This window comes from Panulirus ornatus, chromosome 21, assembly GCF_036320965.1.
Source record: "Panulirus ornatus isolate Po-2019 chromosome 21, ASM3632096v1, whole genome shotgun sequence".
Taxonomy (NCBI): Eukaryota; Metazoa; Arthropoda; class Malacostraca; order Decapoda; family Palinuridae; genus Panulirus; species Panulirus ornatus.
Window position 1 is genome coordinate 27,092,632 of NC_092244.1, and position 13,659 is coordinate 27,106,290.

Here is a 13,659-nt window from a genome sequence, read left to right on the forward strand (position 1 = left end):
TTATTACCACACATATCTCGTACCCTTTCATTACTTGATCAGGCCACGTCACACCACATATTGTCCTCAAACGTCTTATTTCCAACACATCCACCCTGCTCCGCACAACCCAATCTATCGCCCACGCCTCACAACCATATAACATTGTTGGAACCACTATTCCTTCAAACATACCTATTTTTGCTTTCCGAGATAATGTTCACGCCTTCCACACATTTTTCAACGCTCCCAGAACCTTCGCCACCTCCCCCACCCTGTGACTCGCTTCCGCTTCCATAGTTCCATCCGCTGCCAAATCCAATCCCAGATATCTAAAATACTTCACTTCCTCCAGTTTCTCTCCATTCAAATTTACCTCCCAATTTACTTGTGCCTCAACCCTACTAAACCTGATATCCTTGCTCTTATTCACATTTACTATCAGGTTTCTTCTTTCACACACTTTACCAAACTCAGTCACCAGCTTCTGCAGTTTCTCACCCGAATCATCTACCAGCGCTATATCATCGGCGAACAACAACTGACTCACTTCCCAAGACCTTTTATTCCCAACAGACTGCATACTTGCCCCCCTCTCCAAAACTCTTGCACTCACCTCCCTAACAACCCCATCCATAAAGAAATTAAACAGCCATGGAGACATAACGCACCCCTGCCGCAAACCGACATTTTCCTCTCTTCCTACTCGTACACATGCCTTACATCCTTGATAAAAACTTTTCACTGCTTCTAGCAACTTACCTCCCACACCATATACGCTTAATACCTTCCACAGAGCATCTCTATCAACTCTATCATATGCCTTCTCCAGATCCATATATATATATATATATATATATATATATATATATATATATATATATATATATATATATATATATATATATATATATATGGGCTATGGATAGAGTTGTGCGCAGGAGGGTGGATGTGAGGGAAATGAGATGTTTGAGGACAATATGTGGTGTGAGATGGCTTGATCGAGTAATGTAAGGGTAAGAGAGATGTGTGGAAATAAGAAGAGCGTGGTTGAGAGAGCAGAAGAGGTTGTTTTGAAATGGTTTGGGCACATGGAAAGAATGGGTGAGGAAAGATTGACCAAGAGGATATATGTGTCGGAGGTGGAGGGACCGAGGAGAAGTGGGAGATCAAATTGGAGGTGGAAAGATGGAGTGAAAAAGATTTTGAGTGATCGGGGCCTGAACACGCAGGAGGGTGAAAGGCGGCCAAAGGAATAGAGTGAATTGGATCGATGTGGTATACCGGGGTCGACGTGCTGTCAATAGATTGAATCAGGGCATTTGAAGCGTGTGGGGTAAACCATGGAAAGTTCTGTGGGGCCTGGATGTGGAAAGGGAGCTGTGGTTTCGGGCATTATTGCATGACAGCTAGCGACTGAGTGTGAACGAATGGGGCCTTTGTTGTCTTTTCCTAGCGCTACCTCGCACACATGAGGGGGGAAGGGGATGTTATTCCATGTGTGGCGAGGTGGCGATGGGAATGAATAAAGGCAGACAGTGTGAATTGTGTGCATGTGTATATATGTATGTGTCTGTATGTGTATATATATGTGTACATTGAGATGCATGGGTATGTATATTTGCGTGTGTGGACGTGTGTGTATGTACATGTGTATGGGGGTGGGTTGGGCCATTTCTTTCGTCTGTTTCCTTGCGGTACCTCGCAAACGCGGGAGACAGCGACAAAGCAAAATAATAATAATGATAATATATATATATATATATATATATATATATATATATATATATATATATATATATTATTATATTTTTTTTTTATTATACTTTGTCGCTGTCTCCCGCGTTTGCGAGGTAGCGCAAGGAAACAGACGAAAGAAATGGCCCCCCCCCCCCATACACATGTATATACATACGTCCACACACGCAAATATACATACCTACACAGCTTTCCATGGTTTACCCCAGTCGCTTCACATGCCTTGATTCAATCCACTGACAGCACGTCAACCCCGGTATACCACATCGCTCCAATTCACTCTATTCCTTGCCCTCCTTTCACCCTTCTGCATGTTCAGGCCCCGATCACACAAAATCTTTTTCACTCCATCTTTCCACCTCCAGTTTGGTCTCCCTCTTCTCGTTCCCTCCACCTCCGACACATATATCCTCTTGGTCAATCTTTCCTCACTCATTCTCTCCATGTGCCCAAACCACTTCAAAACACCCTCTTCTGCTCTCTTAACCACGCTCTTTTTATTTCCACACATCTCTCTTACCCTTACGTTACTCACTCGATCAAACCACCTCACACCACACATTGTCCTCAAACATCTCATTTCCAGCACATCCATCCTCCTCCGCACAACTCTATCCATAGCCCACGCCTCGCAACCATACAACATTGTTGGAACCACTATTCCTTCAAACATACCCATTTTTGCTTTCCGAGATAATGTTCTCGACTTCCACACATTCTTCAAGGCCCCCAGAATTTTCGCCCCCTCCCCCACCCTATGATCCACTTCCGCTTCCATGGTTCCATCCGCTGCCAGATCCACTCCCAGATATCTAAAACACTTCACTTCCTCCAGTTTTTCTCCATTCAAACTCACCTCCCAATTGACTTGACCCTCAACCCTACTGTACCTAATAACCTTGCTCTTATTCACACATATATATATATATATATATATATATATATATATATATATATATATATATATATATATATATATATATATATACGAACAAAGTGCTTATGAACGCCCACCTTCATAGAACATACAAACATATAAGCGGACTCCCCCTGCATGAGTTTATACCGCGAGTGAAAAGTCGCCTGTGGCGAGGTTGTATCACGGAGAGTACGGTGTCGTCAAAGGAATTTTCACTCTAAAGGAGTCCAGGTTTTAGTGCCGGTGAAAGTAGCCCAACCTCAGGCTGCAGGAAACTCTGCGCAGATATCCTCTGATATACTAGACATATATATATATATATATATATATATATATATATATATATATATATATATATATATATATATATATATATATATATATATATCAATCTGTCTATCTGTGTATATATATATATATATATATATATATATATATATATATATATATATATATATATATATATATATCCCTGGGGATAGGGGATTAAGAATACTTCCCACGTATTCCCTGCGTGTCGTAGAAGGCGACTAAAAGGGGAGGGAGCGGGGGGCTGGAAATCCTCCCCTCTCGTTTTTTTTTTTTTTTTTTTTTTTTTTTTTTAATTTTCCAAAAGAAGGAACAGAGAATTGGGCCAGGTGAGGGTATTCCCTCAAAGGCCCAGTCCTCTGTTCTTAATGCTACCTCGCTAACGCGGGAAATGGCGAATAGTTTAAAAAAAAAAAAAAAAAAAAAAATATATATATATATATATATATATATATATATATATATATATATTATATATATATATATATATATATATATATATATATATATATATATATATATATATATATATATACACAGATAGATAGATTGATAGACAGATAGATATAGATATCGAGGTTTAAATGAAGCGTTATGAGAGCTATGCTCTCAAGAACTTTTCATCGTGGGACCTTTGCCACCAAGACATCACTAGACTCAAGCACATTGTTGTTTACAATAGTTTGGTTTATAATGCCTTTGATTTATAGAGACGTGCGTGTGTTCCTCTACACTCCACTAGTTGATGACACCTTAGAACGACAGGAACTTGGACCTCACCATCGAGTTATCTGTGGAAACCAGGCGTCTCCTGCCTACCGGAAGGACGAAGAGTTCTTGAAGGAGATGATAGACAGTACGAACGGATCCTGAAGGAGATGATAGACAGGGCGAACAGATCTTGAAGGAGATGATATATAGTACGAACGGATCCTGAAGGCGATGATAGACAGCGCAAACAGATCTTGAAGGAGATGATAGACAGTACGAACGGATCCTGAAGGAGGTGATAGACAGGATGAGCAGATCCTGAAGGAGATGATAGACAGGATGAACGGATCCTGAAGGAGGTTATAGACAGGATGAACAGGTGGGTTGAACCAGGGCATATGAAGCAGTCGGAAAGGTCTGTGGGGCCTGGTTGTGGATGGGAGTTTTGATTTCTGTATATTCTTTCGTCTGTTCCTGGCGCTACCTCTCTTGTGCGGGAAATACCAGACATATATGAAGTCTGACTCTGTCACGTCACAGAAGGAAAATACAAGAGACACCAGTTCTTGGTCATGATCATACTTCTCATGTACAGTCCCGTGCACTGACGTTGCTCAGTGATGATGTGCACTTGATGATGTGTACTAGAGATGTGTACTGCTTCGGTGTACAGGTGTACTGATCATGTACACCGGTCATGTGTACTGGAAATTGTGTGTACTGATGATGATCGGTACTTGTGATGTATACTTAGTATGTGTAATGGTGATGTATAATGGTATACCGATGAATTCTAGTGGTGACATGTGCTTGTGATGCGCAACATCTGTCTACTGCTCATATGTTTTATATGGTGTACTAGTAACTTGTGATGGTAGTGTGCACAGCTGAGGCGTACTGGTAGTGTGTGCTGGTCATGTATACTGGTAAATCTACAGGTAGTGTGTACTGGTGAAGATTGTCTGTGACGTGTACTGGTGATGTGAATTGCTCTTATGTGCTGGACATGTGTACTGGTGATATGTACCGATGACATGTACACCTTGGGTCAACTGTGATGTACATATGTGACGTGTACTGGTGGTGTGCGATGGTAATGTGTATACAAAATGCACATAGGAACAGACCGCTGGGTCCTTTCAAATCCAGGAGATGCGTAGTGGTGAACTGTATTGATGACGGGCGCATAGGTGATGCGCTTTAGTGATATGTATGAGTAACTAGCGCCAGTTGGGGGTATTGACAATGTATTCTGGGTATGTACACAAATGATGTGTAATGATGATGTGCACTTCATTGTGTATCAGTGATATGTACAACTGATGTGTATTGGTAACGTGTGCTGGTTATGTGCACGGGGGATGTGTAGTGCTGGTGTGTACTAGTGTTGTGCAATGATCATGAGTGTAATGAGTGTTAGTTATGTTCATCATGATGTTCACTGGTGATGCGTACTGGCAATTCCACTGATAACTGTTGATGATGTAGTAAAGTAAACCTTTAACTCAGTCTGTGACACAGGTGTTTAAGGGCTGGTTCTTGTGGTCTGTCACAAGCCTGAAAATACCTGAGGTTTTTGAGGAAGATTAGGCGCTGTTTGGACGTGTACTGCGAGATCCACTGTATGGCAAGGACAGCGAGACGTACTCTTCGTGAACATCACTATACATGTCCTTTATCATCCCCTCACAGGGCCAGACACGAGCACTGAAGGTCTGCCAACGGAGGGAAAGACACTTCAAGGCAGTAGAGAACCCCTGTGTAAAGTCTCTTAAGAACGCTGTTTTCAGCGTCCTTTGACTCTGCCTTGATACGTTTCAGAAATTCATCAGCCTGCTTTGAGGCAGCGAACCTGTCCTGCAGCTGCTTTGAGTGTTCCTTTGCTCTCCCGTCTGTCAAAGGCCAAATTCGCGATCTTCTTCTTGTCTTTTAGTCCTTTTCTCCGTGAGCTCCTCTTGCGTTTCATTCCATTGCAGCTTTAGTTCAGACGTCACGCTTCTTTAAGGAGGGTGAGGAGAAGGCTGGGGTGAGGGACATCTTCACGTAAGTTCCATATGTCCCAGCCTCTTTACCATCAGTTAAATCAGTTGCCTGTGTATCTTGTATAAGGAAGCACAACGTTGTAGCTGCTTTGCTTCTCCTGTTGTCAACCCACTTGGTTTCAAAAGTCGGGCTGATCTCTCAGCATCGAGATTGCTTTTTTGGGGAGGTATTTCTGATCTTTAAGAACCTGTTTCTTTGTACTGCTCTGCTTTTACACTGCGGTCATGCTGCATAATTACCATCGTCAGATCTCGTGCTTTCGAACCTCTCCCTTGAGACAGACTTGAGGTTGTACGTCTGTGTTGTAGACAAGAAGCTGTTATGAGCTTCCTGTATGTTGTTGTCCTCGACGTTGTGAGTATATATCAAGAATGGTAGGTTTCGTGAGAGACTGACTTAATAATTGACATTAAGAGCTGACGGTATACGCATTCTCGCAGTAAACGAAAGGGAAATAAATAACTCAGCGGGTTCTGATAAGTTTTATCTTAGGACAATGAAAGAGGCGGAAAATGAGATAGTTAAGCCCTTGACTGCTTAGCACTTCCAACAAGTCACTTGTTTCTTGAAAAGTTCCAGATGAATAGAAGGTTGCCAGTCAAACACCGGCATTAAGAAAAGATAACAAGTCACTGCTATCTTCACTGCTCACATTCCTTGAGAAACGTATATTCAGCAGTCAGCCAAAATATCCCACTCTCATCCACACAACACGGCTTTTGATCCAATCGCTCCATTACCACTCTGATTACGAAATTCACACAACACATCCTGGATGCCCTAAACCAGCCACAATACCTTCCCGCACAATTTTAGTGGCAAGAGATACCAGCCAAGCATTCGACTTCTTTCCTAACATATCATCATGAATACTTAACACCGCCTTCCACATAAGTGACAAGCATTGGTTAGCTCACTTCACAGCTGGCTTATACTACAGGGTCATTCACTAAGTTGTCACCTCCTAAACCCCCAGTCTCTGCTCTTTTTCCAACCTTCTTCAGTGTCATCCTAAATCACTTCTCATAGCGTCCTGTAGATATCACACTGTAGATCACAGTGTGCAAAGTGCAAATGAACTCACGATCAAAATCACAGCATCCTGACACCACTGTCGAACAACAGACAAGCAGCACTTCATTCCACAGTCAAAGCACTGGCTCACTCCACACAAAATGTATACAGTGCCATAGAAATCCGCCAGCATCCTCTCACCTCATAACAAACATGAATCCACCCTTCACCCTCCCATCACCCTGAATTGTTGACCATTCCAACACTACAAAATTCCAACCAAACAGATTATCACAGACGACACACACATGACATTCTCTCCCCACACCACAAACAGCATCACAAAGGCAATAAACAAACTTAACGCCCTCTGAACACGTATCAGCACCAGACCTGGACGAAATCAGAATTCATTAGCATTCTCTACAAACAATATTTCCTCTCCACATTAAATTACAATCAACCTGCTTGGTCATCCACGTCATCAAAGGGGAACATAACAGATCTGCAGTCTAAACAAAATAGTGCACTCAGAACAATCACCGGCTGCCTAGCCACCATAAACATTCAGTACTTGCACAACGAAACAGAATTATTGCCTATACAATCTCACCTCAGCGTGCTCGGCACTCAGGTCTTTGCATCACCACCAGGATCCCTCCTATTCAAGGCAGTTTATAAACATCCATGGTGTTGCGTTCCTGGCCGTGACACATTCACGAGCCGCCTAGGGTTGAGCGGATAGGGTTCGAGTCCTGGTTGTGGCAGTCGGTCCACAATCAACTTAGCTGTTCATCCACCACTAAAATGGGTGCCTGGCTCAGACCTACAACCTTTTGAAACTCTATGATATACACTAGTGATGTGTACCGCTAATGTTTACTGCTGATATCTGCTGGTGATGTACTATGATGGTGAGGTGTAGTGATGATGTGTGCTGGTGAGACTATATTGGTGAGGTGTAGTGATGATGTCTGCTGATGATGCACTATAATGGTGAGGTGTAGTGATGATGTGTGCTGGTGATGCACTATAATGGTGAGGTGTAGTGATGATGTCTGCTGATGATGCACTATAATGGTGAGGTATAATGATGATGTCTGCTGGTGGTGAGTACTGTTGATTTGCACAGGGGATGTGCACTGGTGATGTGCGATACTGATTTGTACTTAAGTGTACAGATGACTTGCATTAGTAATGTGTACAGTTGATGCGTAATGAGGATGTATGAAGATGATATGTACTCTTGGTGTGTACTGGTGATGTGGGCTAGATATATGTGCTATGGTTTCTTCTTGGTGATGACCACTGGTGAGGTATATCGCTGATGTGAACTGGTGCTATGGTTTCTTCTTGGTGCTAACCACTGGTGAGGTACATCGCTGATGTGAACTGGCGATGTGTACTGATGACGTGCGGTCTGGCTGGTGATATATTACGGTGATTTGTACTGGTGATGTCAGTTATGTACCGGTGATTTGTACCTGTGATGTTTGCTGGTGATGTGGACTGGTGATGTGGACTGATGATGTTTACTGATGATGTGTACTGGTGATGTGTACATGTGATGTGTACAGGTGATGTGTGCTGGTGATGTGTACGGGTGATATGTGCTGGTGATTTATACGGGTGATGTATACCGGTGATCTGTACCGGTGATGTGTGCTGGTGATGTGTACGGGTGATGTGTACCAGTGATGTGTACTGGTGATGTGCACCGGTGATGTGTACCGGTGATGTGTACCGGTGATGTGTGCTGGTGATGTGTACCAGTGATGTGTACCGGTAATGTGTGCAGGTGATGTGTACCGGTGATGTGTACCGGAGATGTGTGCAGGTGATGTGCACCGGTGATTTTAAGTAGCGACGCAGCTCACGGTGATCAAGGTGGGCGCTCGTGACCCAGGTAGCCTTGCTCACTGGAGTCTGGTGTGACGGGTTGCAGCTGCGCCCCACTGCGAAGAAGTCAGCACCCACAGCTTAGAAGGCTCCTAGTAACTAGCCTTCCCCACAGCTGGGAGAATCCTAGCATGAGTCACCCCAAAGCTAGGTACTCCCAGTTAGTTGTATACTGTAACATCATCCCCAGTTACTCACGCATCATCACCACTTTCAACTATGACCATTATCTGCCAGGAAAGCATTTCGCCTGTACCTTTAATAAGAATTCTTTGACCTCCTTCTGTCTTTCATACTTGTTCCTAGTTTCCTAACTTAGCGAGGTTGCGCCAGGAACAGACGAAGTAAAGGCCTCATTCGCTCACATCCATCCTCCAGCTGTCATGTGTCATACATCGAAATCACAGCCCCTTCTCTACAACCAGGTCCTACAGACCTTTCCGTGGTTTTTCCCCGGCTGCTTCGTATGCCCTGGTTCAGTCCACTGACAACGCGTCGACCTTACCTAAATACCACATCGCTCCAATTCACTTTTTCCCGTGCACGCCTTTCACTCTCTTGCAAGTTCAGGCCTCGGTCACTCAAAATCTTTTCGACTCTGTTGTTCCATCTGGGATTTTAGACTCATCACGCGTGTGTCTCTTGTCCACAGTTACTGGACCCGGAGGCTGGCGCCGGTGCGAAGCCTCCTGGCTCAAGTTGTTGTCCGTAGATGGTCAGGAATGGTACAGGTTTACCATGATAACCAGATGAAGGCATGAGTCCCTTAAGCACTTATCCTTCACGACCCCTTCCAACACAGTCATGGTCGAGGGACCCAGTCATATAAAGATGGTCGAGCGTGGCAGGTAATCATAATATCTATCCAAGATAAACATATTAAACAGACCGAATGTAACTCTTGGGATTTCCAATTAGGTGGGTTGTCGGTGCTGTACATCAACTACAGATATAACCAGTGTTCGCTGGGAACGAAATAATAAATTCGTGTAAAGCAGACACCAAATTAAGGATGCGACAGCGTGGGATGCGTTCACTGTGAGAGAACTCCTGACACAGGGGGGCATGGCCCTAAGATGGAGGAAATGAAAGGTGGTGGTATGAGTTTACAGCAATACAGGGACCAGAATTCAGAGGAGAAAGTGACATTAACTCGTCGGAAGTCTTTGAGTGGTCATTAGGGGTGAAAACTGAAGAAGGTAAGCCAAAAAAGGACATAGAAGGATGATGAGGCAGTGGGGAAGGAAATGTGGAACAGACGATCACAGTGAAGAATAATTTTGGATGCGTTGTGATACAAAATGTGAGTGAATGGAAGGTGGGAGAGAAAACGTCCAGGAGAGGCAAAGGGTAAGTATGCTGAGGGAGATGAAAAGGAAGAGGATTTGAGGAGAGAAAACGGAGAGCAAAAAGGGCTGGAGAATACGGGAGTCTGCGTCTGCGGCCTCCGTGGTGTAGCGGTTAGCGATGCTGGCCATGATGCATTCATGGGCCGCCCGGGGTAGATTTAGCAAAGGTTCGAATCCTGGTTGCGGCATTCAGTCTACAGGTAACCCAGCTGTTCATCCTCTCCTAGAGGTTGGTCGATATATTGGGTACCTGTCTTAGTATTAGAGTACATACACACACACACACACACACACGCACACACACACACACACACACACACACACACACACACACACACGTGTGCTGGAAATGAGATGTTTGAGGACAATATGTGGTGTGAGGTGGTTTGATCAAGTAAGTAATGAAAGGGTAAGAGAGATGTGTGGTAATAAAAAGAGTGTGGTTGAGAGAGCAGAAGAGGGTGTTTTGAAATGGTTTGGCCACATAGAGAGAATGAGTGAGGAAAGATTGACCAAGAGGATATATGTGTCAGAGGTGGAGAGAACGAGAAGTGGGAGACCAAATTGGAGGTGGAAGGATGGAGTGAAAAAGATTTTGAGCGATCGGGGCCTGAACATGCAGGAGGGTGAAAGGCGTGCAAGGAATAGAGTGAATTGGAACGATGTGGTATACCGAGATCGAAGTGGTGTCAGTGGATTGAACCAGGGCATGTGAATCGTCTGGGATAAACCTTGGAAAGTTTTGCCTTTCCACATCCAGGCGCCACAAAACTTTCCATGGTTTACCCCAGACGCTTCACATGCCCTGGTTCAATCCATTGACAGCACGTCGACCCCGGTATACCACATCGTTCCAATTCACTCTATTCCTTGCACGCCTTTCACACTCCTGCAATTTGGTCTCCCACTTCTCGTTCCCTCCACCTCTGACACATATATCCTCTTGGTCAATCAATCCTCACTCATTCTCTCCATGTGACCAAACCATTTCAAAACACCCTATTCTGCTCTCTCAACCACACTCTTTTTATTACCACACACCTCTCTTACCCTTTCATTACTAACTCGATCAAACCACACTCACACCACATATTGTCCTCAAACATCTCATTTCCAACACATCCACCCTCTTCCACCCTCTTCCGCACTATTCTATCTATAGCCCACGCTTCGCAACCATATGACTTTGTTGGAACCACTATTCCTTCAAAGATACCCATTTTTGCTGTCCAAGATAATGTTCTCGCCTTCCACACATTTTTCAACGCTTTCAGAACTTTCGCCCCCTCCCCACCCTGTGACTCACTTCCGCTTACATGGTTCCATCCGCTGCCAAATCCAATCCCAGATATCTGAAACACTTCACTTCCTCTAGTTTTTCTCCATTCAAAATTACCTCCCAATTGACGTGTCCCTCAACCCTACTGTACCTAATAACCTTTCTGTTATTCACATTTACTCTCGGCTTTCTTCTTTCACACACTTACCAAACTCAGCCACCAGCTTCTGCAGTTTCTCACCCGAATCAGCCACCAGCGCTGTATCATCAGCGAACAACAACTGACTCACTGTCCAAGTCTTCTCATCCACAACAGACAGCATACTTGCCCCTCTCTCCAAAACTCTTGCATTCACCTCACTAACAACCCCATCCATAAACAAATTCAATAATCATGGAGACATCACGCACCCCTGCCGCAAACCGACATTCACTGAGAATCAATCACTGTCCTCTCTTCCTATTCGTACACATGCCTTATATCCTCGATAAAAACTTTTCACTGCTTCTAACAACTTGCCTCCCACACCATATATTCTTAATACCTTCCACAGAGCATCTCTATCAACTCTATCATATGCCTTCTCCAGATCCATAAATGCTACATACAAATCCATTTGCTTTTCCAAGTATATCTCACATACATTCTTCAAAGCAAACACCTGATTTACACATCTTCTATCACTTCTGAAACCACACTGCTCTTTCCCAATCTGATGCCCTGTAAAATGCATTCACCCTCTCAATCAATACCCTCCCATATAATTTCCCAGGAATACTCAACAAACTTATACCTCTGTAATTTGAATACTCACCTTTAACCCCTTTTCCTTTGTGCAATAGCACTATGCATTCATTCCGCCAATCCTCAGGCACCTCACCATGAGTCATACATACATTAGATATCCTTACCAACCAGTCAACAACGTAAGTCACCCCTTTTTTTTTTAATAAATTTTGCTGCAATACCATCCAAACCTGCTGCCTTGCCAGCTTTCATCTTCTGCAAAACTTTTACTACCTCTTCTCTGTTTATCAAATCCTTCTATCTAACCCTCTCACTTCGCACACCCCCTCGACCAAAACACCCTATATCTGCCACTCTATCATCAAACACATTCAACAAACCTTCAAAATACTCACTCCATCTCCGAACATCACCACTACTTGTTATCTCCTCTCCATTAGCCCCCTTCACCGATGTTCCCATTTGCTCTCTTGTCTTACGCAATTCATTTATATCCTTCCAAAACATCTTTTTATTTAATGATACTCTCTCAACCTAACTCTCATTTGCCCTCTTTTTCACCTCTTGCACCTTTCTCTTGACCTCCTGCCTCTTTCTTTTATACGTCTCCCAGTCATTTGCACTATTTCCCTGCAAAACTCGTCCAAGTGCCTCTCTCTTCTCTTTCACTAATAATCTTACTTCTTCATGCAACCACTCACTACCCTTATTAATCTGGCCACCTCCCACGCTTCTCATGCCACAAGCACCTTTTGCACAAGCCATCACTGCTTCCCTAAATACATCCCATTCCTCCCCCACTCCCCTTACGTCCTTTGTTCTCATCTTTTACCATTCTGCACTCAGTCTCTCCTGGTACTTCCTCACACAAGTGTCCTTCCCAAGCTCACTTACTCTCACCACTCTCTTCACCCCAACATTCTCTCTTTTCTGAAAACCTCTACAAAGCTTCACCTTCGCCTCCACGAGATGATGATCAGACATCCCTCCAGTATATATATATATATATATATATATATATATATATATATATATATATATATATATATATATATATATATATATATTCCAGGAATACTCAATAAACTTATACCTCTGTAATTTGAACACTCATTTTACAATGGCACTATGTATGCATTCCACCAATCCTCAGGCACTTCACCATGAGCCCTTGAAACATTGAACATCCTCACCAACCAGTCAACAACACAGTAACACCCTTTTTTAATAACTGCCACCGCAATACCATGTGCAGTACCTTGCCAGCTTTCATCTTCCACAAAGCTTTCACTACCTCTTCTCTGTTTACCAAGCCATTCTCCCTGACCCTCTTTGTGGAAGGTATTGAAAGTATATGGTGTAGCAGGCAAGTTGCTAGAAGCAGTGAAAATTTTTATCTAGGATGTAAGGCATGTGTAAGAGTAGGAAGAGAGGAAAGTGATTGGTTCCCAGTAAATGTCGGTTTGCGGCAGGGATGCGTGATATCTCCATGGTTTGGAGGGGCAAGTATGCAGTCTGTTGTGGATGAGAGGGCCTGGGAAGTGAGTCAGATGTTGTTCGCTGATTTTACAGAGCTGGTGGCTGATTCGGGTGAGAAACTGCAGAAGTTGGTGACTGAGTTTGGTAAAGTGTGTGAAATAAGGAAGCTGAG